Consider the following 12,010-nt stretch of genomic DNA (forward strand, 5'->3'; position numbering starts at 1 on the left):
AATTTGTTTAATTTTTTTATGAGATTAAAAAAACTTTTTCGTGAAAACAATTATTCGCAGATTTTACTTTGAATTTGATTGTGAAGCGTCTATCAATTACCGATCTTTATAAAAGCCTTTAAACTCCTTGTAGAGTTTAAGTCATGATTAATTATAATTTGTAAGGTATCAACGCGCAAACAGTTATTTGAATTAATAAAAAAAATACATACATATATTCCTATCAAAATCTGTCAAATCATTTCTTTTTATCTGAAAATAATTATCTACTCTGCCAGAGAATTGCAATTAATCAAATGCTTTACTCTTGTAGCTTAGATTACTTGCAAAATTGTTCTTTGTTTTATTTTAATTTTTTCTGTGACTACTTAAATGAGGCATCGTTTATTTTAATCATTTGAATTTCAGAATTTAAAAAATCAACTTTCATAAATACACGAGTTTTTATAAGAAAAATTTTAAAATTTACAATTAATTTGAAAGAAAAAGTGTGTTTAACATCTGTAAAATTTGCAAATTTCAGATTTTTATAGCTCACAAACAAAGGTAAAATGTTATTTTTGTTTTGACAAATTGATCACTAGAGGGCGTCGATACATAAACTACTGACTAGACCAGTAATGTTGAAATTTACCATATGACGTCCGTTTGGTAGAAGTTCCGAAAAGCGACGAATCGTTACTACATTCCTCTTGTCCATAGTCTTAGCTTCGCGGACTTTTCCTATTCTTAACATTGCAATCAAAGACTTGAACTGCTTAAATACTTCATTTAACTAGAATGGTACTTTTATAGTACTTAATATGGTGCTTAAATGGAATGGAATGTGGTACTTTTATTTACATCGCAGTAGAGCTACACAATGGGCTGTTGGCGACGGTCTGGGAAACATCCCTGAGGATGATACGGAGACAACATACACACATACTTCAAATCTCGTTTTATAGGGAGAACACATTCATATTCATACACCATCCATTCGTATATCATAATTTTGACCTGAACCAGAGTACGATCAATCTCCAATCCAGTACCACCAGATCTAGAGGTATTAATTTGTTGTAGAAACTTGGAGGGCATTTATTAAATTATACTAAGTAAATAATATTCGAACTTAATACTCTAAATTTCATTTTAAGAGTAGTATGCGTTCACTGAAGTGCAATGAAATATATTTTTAGATAATAAAAGAAATTAAAAATTAATTCAAATAAATAGGCCGTCATACCGAGAGATCGTGAATTCGATGCTCAGTGGTGACACGGGAACATTAATTTCGCACATCTTCTGCAGCATTTTAAACGTATAAATCAAATACTAAATTTTTATTTTGCATTTGTATATATCTTTTGTTTCAAATTTATTATGTTGTAGTTCATTTACGTCGCACTTGAGCTGCACAATTTTTCTATTGGCGACGGTCGGGGAAACATCCCTGAGGATGATCCGAAGATATGCCTTCACAATTTTAATCATCTGCAGAGGGGATGGCAGCCTTGCTTCGGTAGCCCGACGACCTGCGCGTGAAGTCGAGCTCTTTATGGTATAACAGTTTAACGAGGACCAATACCGTACACCCTCACGCACGCAGACTGATCCAAGTGGTCACCCTCCCGGTCACTGACAGCAGCCAGTGACGCTTGACTTCGGTGATCTGCTCCACTGCGGGACTTCAAATTTTTTAAGTTACAACCTTTTCAGAAACGTAAGATGTTTTTGAGGTTGACAGATATAAAAAATACACCTGAGGTAGGATGTTTTGCACCAGAAATAACCTCAATTTCAACCTCCTTTACAGCTCATAAAATCATTCTCATATATCAGCAATAATTTAAATTTAGATTGGGCGAAATCATTCACGCCTCAAAAATAACTCCGTTAAACTGGTTGCTCAAAAATAGAAAGAAAAGTAGTTTCTTATATTTATTGATTTACAATCAAAGATTTCGTTCAACTGATTATATTCTACATTTTTTCTAATATGGTTTTCTTAAGAAGTTAAGAGAGGATTGTGAATGATTGACTGAATGTAAACAATAGCTTCCTAAAACCGGAAGAAATTTAGAAGACTTCCGGTGTATCCCTCCGCTTATGATATCCTTATAAGGCGATGCGTAAACAGGTTTAATATTCTAAGAAGTTTTATAATTGTGATTTGTGTTTAAATTTACGCGTAATTTTACCATTCATAAGAATTTTCCGTAATTTATGAATTTTAACTGGTCTCAAACCTAACACAAATTTAATAAAGTTTATATCGCTGTATTATTGAAGTAAAAGGTTTGCCATGTTTTGAGTGTTATCCCTTATTTGCCTATATTTGTGTAAAATAGCTCAGCTTGTTAGTATTTTTTTTTTTTGTAGTATCAGAGGCGATTGCAAAGCTCGAATACGTAATCTGGGGAGAAGACCGTTTCCAAGTCTTTGGTACTCCCGACTCCCCTCTCCTCCTCTTTTTAGTTGTATTGGAATGTATTACGATATTTTCCCTTTTCTTAATAATTTTCGTATTTAATTATTAAATTATTTTTTAAAATTTCCATGGCACTCTCTTTTAGAATTATGTTAAATGGAGTTTTCAGTTCTATATAGTTTCCTAACTTAAAATATTTTAATCTATTTGAAAATCAAGTCAGAAACTAATGCACTTCTTTCTTCCGTGACTCTCCACATAGTAATGGTGAAAGCATGCGAAGTGTTGCATAGGTAGAGAGTTCTGTTCTACGACACCTGTAGCCCATTTCGATCGCCAATAGTGCATCTTCATCTACTCCTCTTTGATTTATAGAAGAAAAACATTCAAGCAAAAACAGTACCGAAAAGCGACATGCCGTTACTGCACTCCTCTTGTATCGCTAGTTATCGGAGTAGTTTGAGTTTTCACTAAATTTGTCTATTGAATCAAAGACTAGCATTCATTAATTTCTTCCTTTAAATATTAAGTAAATAATATTCGAGCTGAATATTCTAATATGTATACTAACAATACAGTATACTTTTTCTGAAAATAAAATACAAGTTTTTTTTCAGGCAAATGAAAGAAATTAAAAGTCAATTAAAATCGAAACAACAAACTTGGAGGTCAAGGGTTTAATCCCTCCAGTCATGAAACGGGGGAATCTATTTCTCATTTAAACCCTAAAGTATATATTTCAAAGCATTTTAACAATTTAAATCAAGTACTAAATACTTATTTCATGTCTAATTTTTTTTAAAATTTAAAATTGCTTAAAATATGTACTTATAACTCTGCTGATTTCTTCTTTTAAATAATTTTCGAGCAGAATATTCTTATACGTATACTAACAATATTGTATGCCTTTTCTAAAAATAAAATATATATATATATACACTCTATTACAAAAAAATCGACACCCCTAGAAGCAATCGGATGATTGCTTCTGGGGGTGACCAAGAAGCAATCGGATGGTTGCTTCTTGGTGCCAGATTACAGTGATGCATGGCTCGATCAGGACTGGGACGTATAGTCTTTAGCGACGAATCCCGCTTCCAACTTCGTCCTGACGATCATTGAAGACGTGTTTGGAGACGCACAGGGCAGAGGGAGGATCCTGCTTTCACTATTGCACGCCACACCGGCCCTCAACAAGTCATTATGGTCTGGAGTGCCATTTCCATTGACAACCGAACCCCTTTGGTCACTTACATTTTGGTCAGGTACACTTACTGCATAGCGGTACGTCGACGACATCCTAAGACTTGTTTTGCTACCGTTCCTTTTGCAGCGCCCTTGGCTGGTTTTTCAGCAGGACAATGCCAGACCACATGCGGCTCGTGTTGCTATGAACTGTCCGCCGTGTGGCAGCTTGTATTCAGGCTAGAAGCGGGTCAACACCTTATTGAACTTGTTACTGTATCTCTGCAATAAATCATTTACTATTCTGTACATTGTCTTCCTATCCACCAATTTTCGTTTCAATCGGACAACTCCTTCTTGGTGCGTCGATTTTTTTTGTTATAGAGTGTATATATTCAGGCTATGAAAGAAATAGAAAGTTAATTAAAAACGGGCTTGGCTAACAATGATATGAATCCTGTTAGCCAAGAAATCGGGCCTACAAAGTTAGACGGTGAGGTGAGGGTTCGATCCTCAGTGCTGACACGGGGCATTTATTTTGTAATTAAAGCATAAAGCACATCGTTTAAGCATTTTAAGCAAATAAATCAAGTACTAAATATTTATTTTATAATGATTTTTTTTAAAAGGGATTAAAATATCTATGCGTTTTATTTTAATTTTGATAAAAATCTTGTAAAAATTTTGTTAACTTAAATATTTTTATATCTTTCCTACAATGCATTTCACCTTTGCATAAACAACTATAGCGTCTTTTCTTTTAATTGAATAAAATGAAAAATAAATTATTTTAATTTCTTTTCGTAATAAATAAGTTAGATGTAAAGCTTTACTAAAATTCTTAAATTTAAAAAAAAAAAAATATTTTGGAAAAAGAACTGTCTTAATCAATTGAAGAAAAATATCAACTTTTATTTGTAATGTCAAGAAATTATTACTATTTAACTAATTGTAACTATTTTTTAAGAAAAAAATGGAATGATTAAAATTGAAATTGCATTAATTTCTTTATATTCGAAATTATTTATATTTTACGAGTGAATTACGTCTTATATTTATATGAGACGAATATATTCATATTTTTATCAAACTTAAAATAATATTTACTTATAAACACGTATATATGAAGTGAATCTTTATTTTTATATCGATAATCTGTTAAACATTGATAAATACAAATTAGTTAATTTGTAAACTCTAACACATTTTAGAACTTATTTATTATTTTAAAAGAGAGCAAAATTTTATTAAAACGAAAATAAAGTCTTTTCCTTTCTTTTCTTCACACATATACGCTTTGAGAAAAAGATATAGTAATAAGTACAACGATGATTTAAATTAGTGAATTGGTCATTTTAAAATTTAACAGTAACTTCTGTTTGGTCAATTTTTAATTAGCAAAAAATTAACTTCATTAGAATTTTTTTTTCTATCTGTATACATATAGTCTACTGGAAAACAAAAAAGATTGGCTGCTACTTGCATTAAAAATTTGTTTCCATATCACAATTTTTCAAATTTGTTTTATATTATTGTAAATAGATGGCAGCACTATTAACATAAACGCTATTTTTGCGTAATTTTCATATACTGATTGCTTGAAATGGAAGATTTTTGTCTGCTTATATACCTGCTTCTGCTTGCTAATATGCTTTTATATAAAAGGAATCACTGTTGAACGATGCTAGATTAAAGATTATTAGAGCCTCTTTGGATGTCAGATGAAACTTTACTTTCTTATAATAATAAAGCTATTGAAAAAGTTACAACGAAGTTTTTAAGTAGTTAAATCCTTTGGTTGATAACGGAAAGTAGCTTCGTTTCTCTTCCTCATACAAGATTATAGTTTTATTTTTAAATTATTATTTTAAAGAATTATTACTGCCAAATTACTTTACAAATAGTATATATATATATATATATATATATATATATATATATATATATATATATATATATATATATATATATATATATATATATATATATATATATATATATAATTAAAAAGGTAAAAACTATTGTAAGGACGCATGAGTTACATAAAAATTAAATTTCATTTACGATACTCGTTAAAGGAAAAGCGGGAAACTCTTCTGTCTCATAATTTTCACTAGATGGCAGCATTATTAAGAGGAGTCTTTTTCATTTCAAACTAACATTAATTTTCCAAAACTTAAGCTGCCTCTTTTCGTACTTCTCTTTGGAAGTAATTGATTAAGCTATTTCATTTTTTATTTATGTCGTCCTAGAACTGCACAACGGGGTATTGGCGACGTTCTAGGAAACATCTCCGAGGATGATCTGGAGACAACATACATACGTCACACCCCGTTTTACAGGATGTACAGTCCGCAAAAAAAAAAGATATCACCCTGAATAACTTTCGTTCTAATGATCGGATTTTCACGAGCTATGTGTCAATCTTAATGGTTCCGGGGGGTGACCTCAAATATGCTAATTAATTAGTGCCAACTATTAATTAAGTTACGAAATCAGACACAAAAACGTACTTTCTCTGAATAAACATATAATTTTTTTTTGCATATTTGGATTCCTTATCTTCAAAATATACGGGGTAGCCGCAATCTGGGAAATGTGGTCCCCATAGTTTGGTCAGGAGAGCGATTGAAAGTTTGGACCCCTTAATGTTAATTTCGCTTTTTGCGTTTTCAGTCATATTTAAAAAACTAATGAAGCAATTCAAAAAAATTTCACCCACTCATAAAACTCATTTACCCAAAGATAATTTCATGAAAAAAATAATTTTTAATAATTATTTATTATTTTTTATTATTTAATTAATGTGAGGATGAAAAAATTTTGAATTATAAGGTAGGTTTTTTTTATACCATTTTAATCCACCTATTTTTTAATTTAAAAATCTAAAGTTTCTATTGTTTTTATTTATTAGAAGATGAGAAAAATTAAAATTAATTATTTTAAAAAAAATAATTTGGCGACAATGAAGAAATGATTTAATAGGGCGATTAATATTAAAATGTGATGTAATGGCAAATGTGATGTAAATGGGCAAATGTATACCAGGTAGTGGCACTTAACTAGACCTAGTATATATTTCAGACATTTACCAAAGGTCTAGCCATACTAGTTCTAGTTAATTGACACTGCCCGTTATGCATTTGCCTGGTATACCAGACACTGGTGTTTTAAGGTCAAGTGTCACTGCCTGGTATACATTTGCCCGGTATATCCTACACCAATGTTTTGGTAAGGTTCAGTGCCATTGCCCGATATATATTAGCCTGATACTCCAAACACTGATGTTTCTTCTAATCTATCGTCAGTAAGTATTACAATATCGAATAAATGTAATTATATCCACGAATAAATTAATATCAAATCAGATGTAATAAATATTTCGGACATTCACCAAAGCGATTATGTGATTGTCAACATTCACCGGTGAAAGTCAAAAACCACCGATTTCGGTCATTCACAGTAACATGCACATCATTAATATAACATAATGACCACATCAGTATGTTTTTTTTTCATATTTTGCCTAAATAACATTTGTCATTCTATAGAATGCCTAGGGAAAGTATGTAAAAACATCCGGCATTGTATAGAATGCTTAGGCATTCTATTCAATACCGGCGTTTCATACTTTGCCGGTAACATATATAAGAATACAAAAATAATCATAGTAGCAGTATTTGGTGGTAAATGTAGCTGTAATCGTATTTGAAGAATTATGCTGTGCGACATTTTATGGTGAATTTGCGAATGTAAGTTTTAGAATGTATCGAAAGATGAGGATGGTATTAGCTAATCATCTTTATTCAAAGAAAGCCTTGTAACCTAAATATGTAGCAGAATGAAGCGATTTTTTAAGCAATGAATCTTAAAATATGCAACATATTATTTCAATATCTTATTCTTAAACATAACATATTTCAGTGTTTTTGAAATACCACTAAACATTCAGCAATTCCTTGAGTTATAGAAAATAGAAATATCGTAAATTATCGAAAACCTTGTGAATGCGCATTAGAATTACTATACAATATACATTTTATTTTTCAAGCACTTTTTCTTCGTTCAAACTTTCTTGCCTAGAACACTCGATTAAAGCTGTAAAAATGATAATCCCTAAAATTTTGTATATAGCCATAATAAGTAATGATAATTTCATTTTAGTATGAAATCCTCGAATTTTTATAGCAAAAACAACATAATCTAAATAATATCAGATAGAAAGTTCATGTATTTAAATTCTAAAAACTTATAAAATCATAAATAATTTATAAATCGATTCAAATTTTCTTTTCAAAGGAGATTAAAATAAAATAAAAATGTGCTTTTTGGACAGAAATTAGCTTAAAAATTGTCTATATCCTAGAAACTTTGAGATATTTCTATTAAATTAATTTTTTTACAGTCAGAAATTGGTTGCTTAGCAACCTAGTGAAATTAAGTCTTCTTCTTTTGAATTAGTCAATGGGTTACCTTAAAATATTAATTTGCGCTGGCGACTTTTATTGGCGGTTTTCTGGACTATCACCAAATATATAAACCTTCATTGTGACCCAATTTAAGACCCAATTTTTTCAAAATTTTGTCTACCCCCCCTAATTCAAGTGTCTGGATTCCAAATATGCAAAAAAAATTAGATGTTTATTCAGAGAAAGTACGTTTTTGTGTCCGATTTCGTAACTTAATTAATAGTTAGCACTAATTAATTAGCATATTTAAGGTCACCCCCAGGAACCATTAAGATTGACACTTAGTTCGTGAAAATCCGATCATTAGAACGAAAGTTATTCAGGGTGATATCTTTTTTTTTTTGCGGACTGTACACACTCACACACCATCCAACCATTCGCAGAGATCGTAATTTGGAAATAATTGATTGAAATAAAAATGCTTGTTAATTACAATGCATCAATTTAATGCGGTTTACATAAGCTTACAGTTTGAGCATACGAGGGCATTCTAAAAGGCAAATTTTTTTACCTTTCGACAGAAGCAACGGTAATAACGTTTATAGCGTAAAGAGACCAAATATTTCTGTATATAGTCACGTGCTGTTGGAATACTACATATAAAAAGCTCAAGTTTCTCTTTCTAGTTACGAGGAGTTGGTGTAGCCAAAGATTGTATAAGTGTAAAGATGGGAAACTCGCGAAAGTCGTAACAAAATTTGGCACAATGCCAGCGCTTCGTGTACGGCGGAGAAGTTTGTCTCCAGGGGCACAGTGCAGCGCATGCGCATTATCATCCTTAGTTTTGGAAGGAGAGTTTGGAGAGAGAAGCACCTGAGAAATCAATCAATGGCGGACGTTAATTTGACAATTATCCCTAACAAGTAAGTGCACTTTGTATAACCTATCTTCTGTTGATTTTTTTCTCCTTGTTTTCAATTTTGATAAAGATTCTAATCCTCTTTTTTTCTTTCAATATTTTTCAGTGATTCTTCTGTGCGCAAAGCAAAGAATTATGATAGATGTGCTTACTGCAATGTAAATAGAGCGGGTTATCCAAATTTGAAATTGTTTCGCTTTCCTCAAAATATCGAAATGTAAGTAAATAGTTAAGCATTTTCGAAGATTTCGGTAAATTATTTTTCAATGATTGATTATATGAACCTATTAGATAAGACTGACTTAGAATTGTAACTAAATGTGTGACTAATTTATAGTGTCTGACTTTAATTTAATTTCATTTGGTTTTTAAATTCTGTATAATTCCATAAGTGCGTTTATCTTTTTTGGTCGGAATTTAATATTTACAAATGAAATTTATGTATATAACTAAGTAAAAATTTAAATGTTTTTCAAGAAATGTGAAAAAGATCTATAAATTTGACATTTTAAATTTTTGAAAGTTCATTACATATGCAGACCTGCCAACTTTTACGCATTTGGCGTAAAATTTTATTTCTATATTTAAAGTGGTAGTAAAATGTTTGCTTTCTATACATTCCTTGCATTTATAAACTTAATTTATAATCTTTTTTGATCACCACTAATTTTAAAAAAATTAAGCATATATAATAATATGTATTACGTTCTTTGCACGCCGTTTAAACTTTTTCAAAATATAGCGTATGTTGCTGCCTAAAATTGTAATTTAAATTCCATTTTACTACCACTTGGGAAAAGCATCCTCGAAAGGATAAAAAGTTGGCAGGTATGCATATATGAAATTATTTAAATAGTGTTAAGTGTAAAAAGTGTTACTTTTTATTCATATAATATTTATAGAGTGGTTTATAGTAGTTATATATATATTTTTTTATCTGTTAATTCTTAATGTCCAGTAAACAGTACCGTCTTTACTTATAAGCGCACAGGGCTATGCCCGGGGACCCCATTTTCTCAGGGGGCCCTAGAGAATTGTACTTTTGTGAAAAATTGCATTAAAAAGAATTTAAGACTAAAAACATTACCTTATATATTTTTAATTTTTTTTTTAATTAAAGTATGCATTTTTTTTCTACAAATGGTGATTGCTTATCAAACACCAATAATTGGAGTAGTTTATCACCAAGAAAACTTAAAAAGTCAACCGAAAACTATTTTTCTTATTTTATTATATGAGGATTACAACTGGTTAGCGTATCAATTTTTTTTAAACTATGCATAGTTTAAAAGTACTTTATTTGAGTTTTTGTGGTAATCAAAATTAGTTAAAATTATTGCATTATACAGTCCCTGGCCAAATTATTAGACGCACTATAAGATTCTATGTAAAATCTTAATTATCAGGTGATACTATACAGCTTTATTGTATTTACGCTACTGAAACCGGTTTGTACTTGTTCACGTTTGTATATCAATTGGTTAAATTAGGCGATATGTAATATAAATTCGACAAATATAATAAAAATACAGATTATTTATTGTATCAGGTACTATATTATAATATTATAATAATTAGGTCAAATTAATAGACGCACTGTAGTTTTTTAATAATGACATGATTTGCACAAGTTTACATGCTATACTTTTATAATTAAACATACGCGTTAATTTATTAATATAATGTATTTAATTATAAAAGTATTAATATACATGTTAATACTTTTATAATTAAACATACAAATAGATTTTTATTCGGGATATTTTTCATTCACCTCCTATTTGTATTTATTTTTAACGTATTTCAATTCATTGTTAACCAACTGATACACTAACGTAAAGAAGTGAAAACCGGTTTCAGCTACGTAAAAACAATAAAGCTGTATAGTAAAGCTGTACCTGATAATTATAATTTTACATAGAATCTTAAAGTGCGTCTAATAATTTGGCCAGGGACTGTATCTTAAAAATGATTTATTTTTTGTATGTGAAGTTTTTTAGTTTGTTTTTAAGCATTACGACACATTACAGGTCTAAAATATTTTTGTGCCCTGGGCCCCTGCATGCTATGAAGATGATACTGCCAGTAAAACATAAATTTAATTGATTTTGTTATTTAATCCCCAATGAATTGTTTTGTTGTTAAATTTCCTTTCTAAATATTTTCCTTAAACACTGCCTGCTTTTTTAAAACTATTTAATAAAATATTAATACTTAAGAAAAATAATACATATAATTTATTAATGCCATACATTTTAAGTTCCGTTCTCGAATTAGACAGCATTCTTATGTCATATTAGCACTTTAATCTTACTGTGTGATTTTTTTTTTTTTTTATATTAGGTGCAAGAAATGATTAGAGGCCAGCAAAATTGTATCGTTACGGAATGTTGATTCTGACAGACTGACTACATAACAGATGCAGATTGTGTTCAAGACATTCTAAAATTAAAGATTATGTATCAAAAGTAATGCAGACTTGTTCCTAGTGCAGTTCCAATGAACCAATATTGCATCCTTTTAATTTTATGTTATTTTATTTCATAAACTTGCTCAAATATTTGTTTATTGTATAAAATGTATACAATTTTATTTGTGTAATTTTTATTTTATTGAAAAGTATATTCTTAAAATATATAACCAAGAAGAATATTTTTAGATACGTTTAATAAAGATAAAACAAATTCTGCAACAAGTGTCTTGTTTATTTTTTTAAAACTCTAAGTATATATATAATTGAAAATTTTTATTTTTATATAGCACATTTCTTATACATATACACACATGGAAAAATTAACAAAGCGAAAAAGTTTTTTTTTCCAAGGGGAAATAAATTTTACTCAATTTTTTTAAAGTTTTAATGAATTTTTATTTTTTAATATAAATTACTTTTGTTAAATAAATATTTACTACTTTAAAATAAATTATAATCCTGCTAAAATTTTTGTACTAAAAAAAATTTAAAAGCAAAATCGAATCCGATTATAATTAACGGAGAAAATATGAGTGCATTGGGTGAAAATCAAATGATCTGCGCCCGTTCTTCAAACGCTCTTGACGGTGGCTTTCCTGCATTACACCTTC

General features: G+C 29.7%; 1 long non-coding RNA gene across 1 annotated transcript; it reads left to right on the top strand.

The window, feature by feature from the left end:
* Window positions 1-8,795: 8,795 nt before the first annotated feature.
* LOC147816359 (uncharacterized) lies at window positions 8,796-11,621 on the top strand. Its single transcript, XR_015433060.1, has 3 exons — window positions 8,796-8,930; window positions 9,033-9,143; window positions 11,270-11,621. It is a non-coding gene; the product is annotated as an uncharacterized LOC147816359 (long non-coding RNA).
* Window positions 11,622-12,010: the final 389 nt, after the last annotated feature.

This window comes from Parasteatoda tepidariorum, chromosome 1 (genome assembly GCF_982258835.1).
Source record: "Parasteatoda tepidariorum strain Cologne lab strain chromosome 1, Ptep-v5.0, whole genome shotgun sequence".
Lineage (NCBI taxonomy): Eukaryota > Metazoa > Arthropoda > Arachnida > Araneae > Theridiidae > Parasteatoda > Parasteatoda tepidariorum.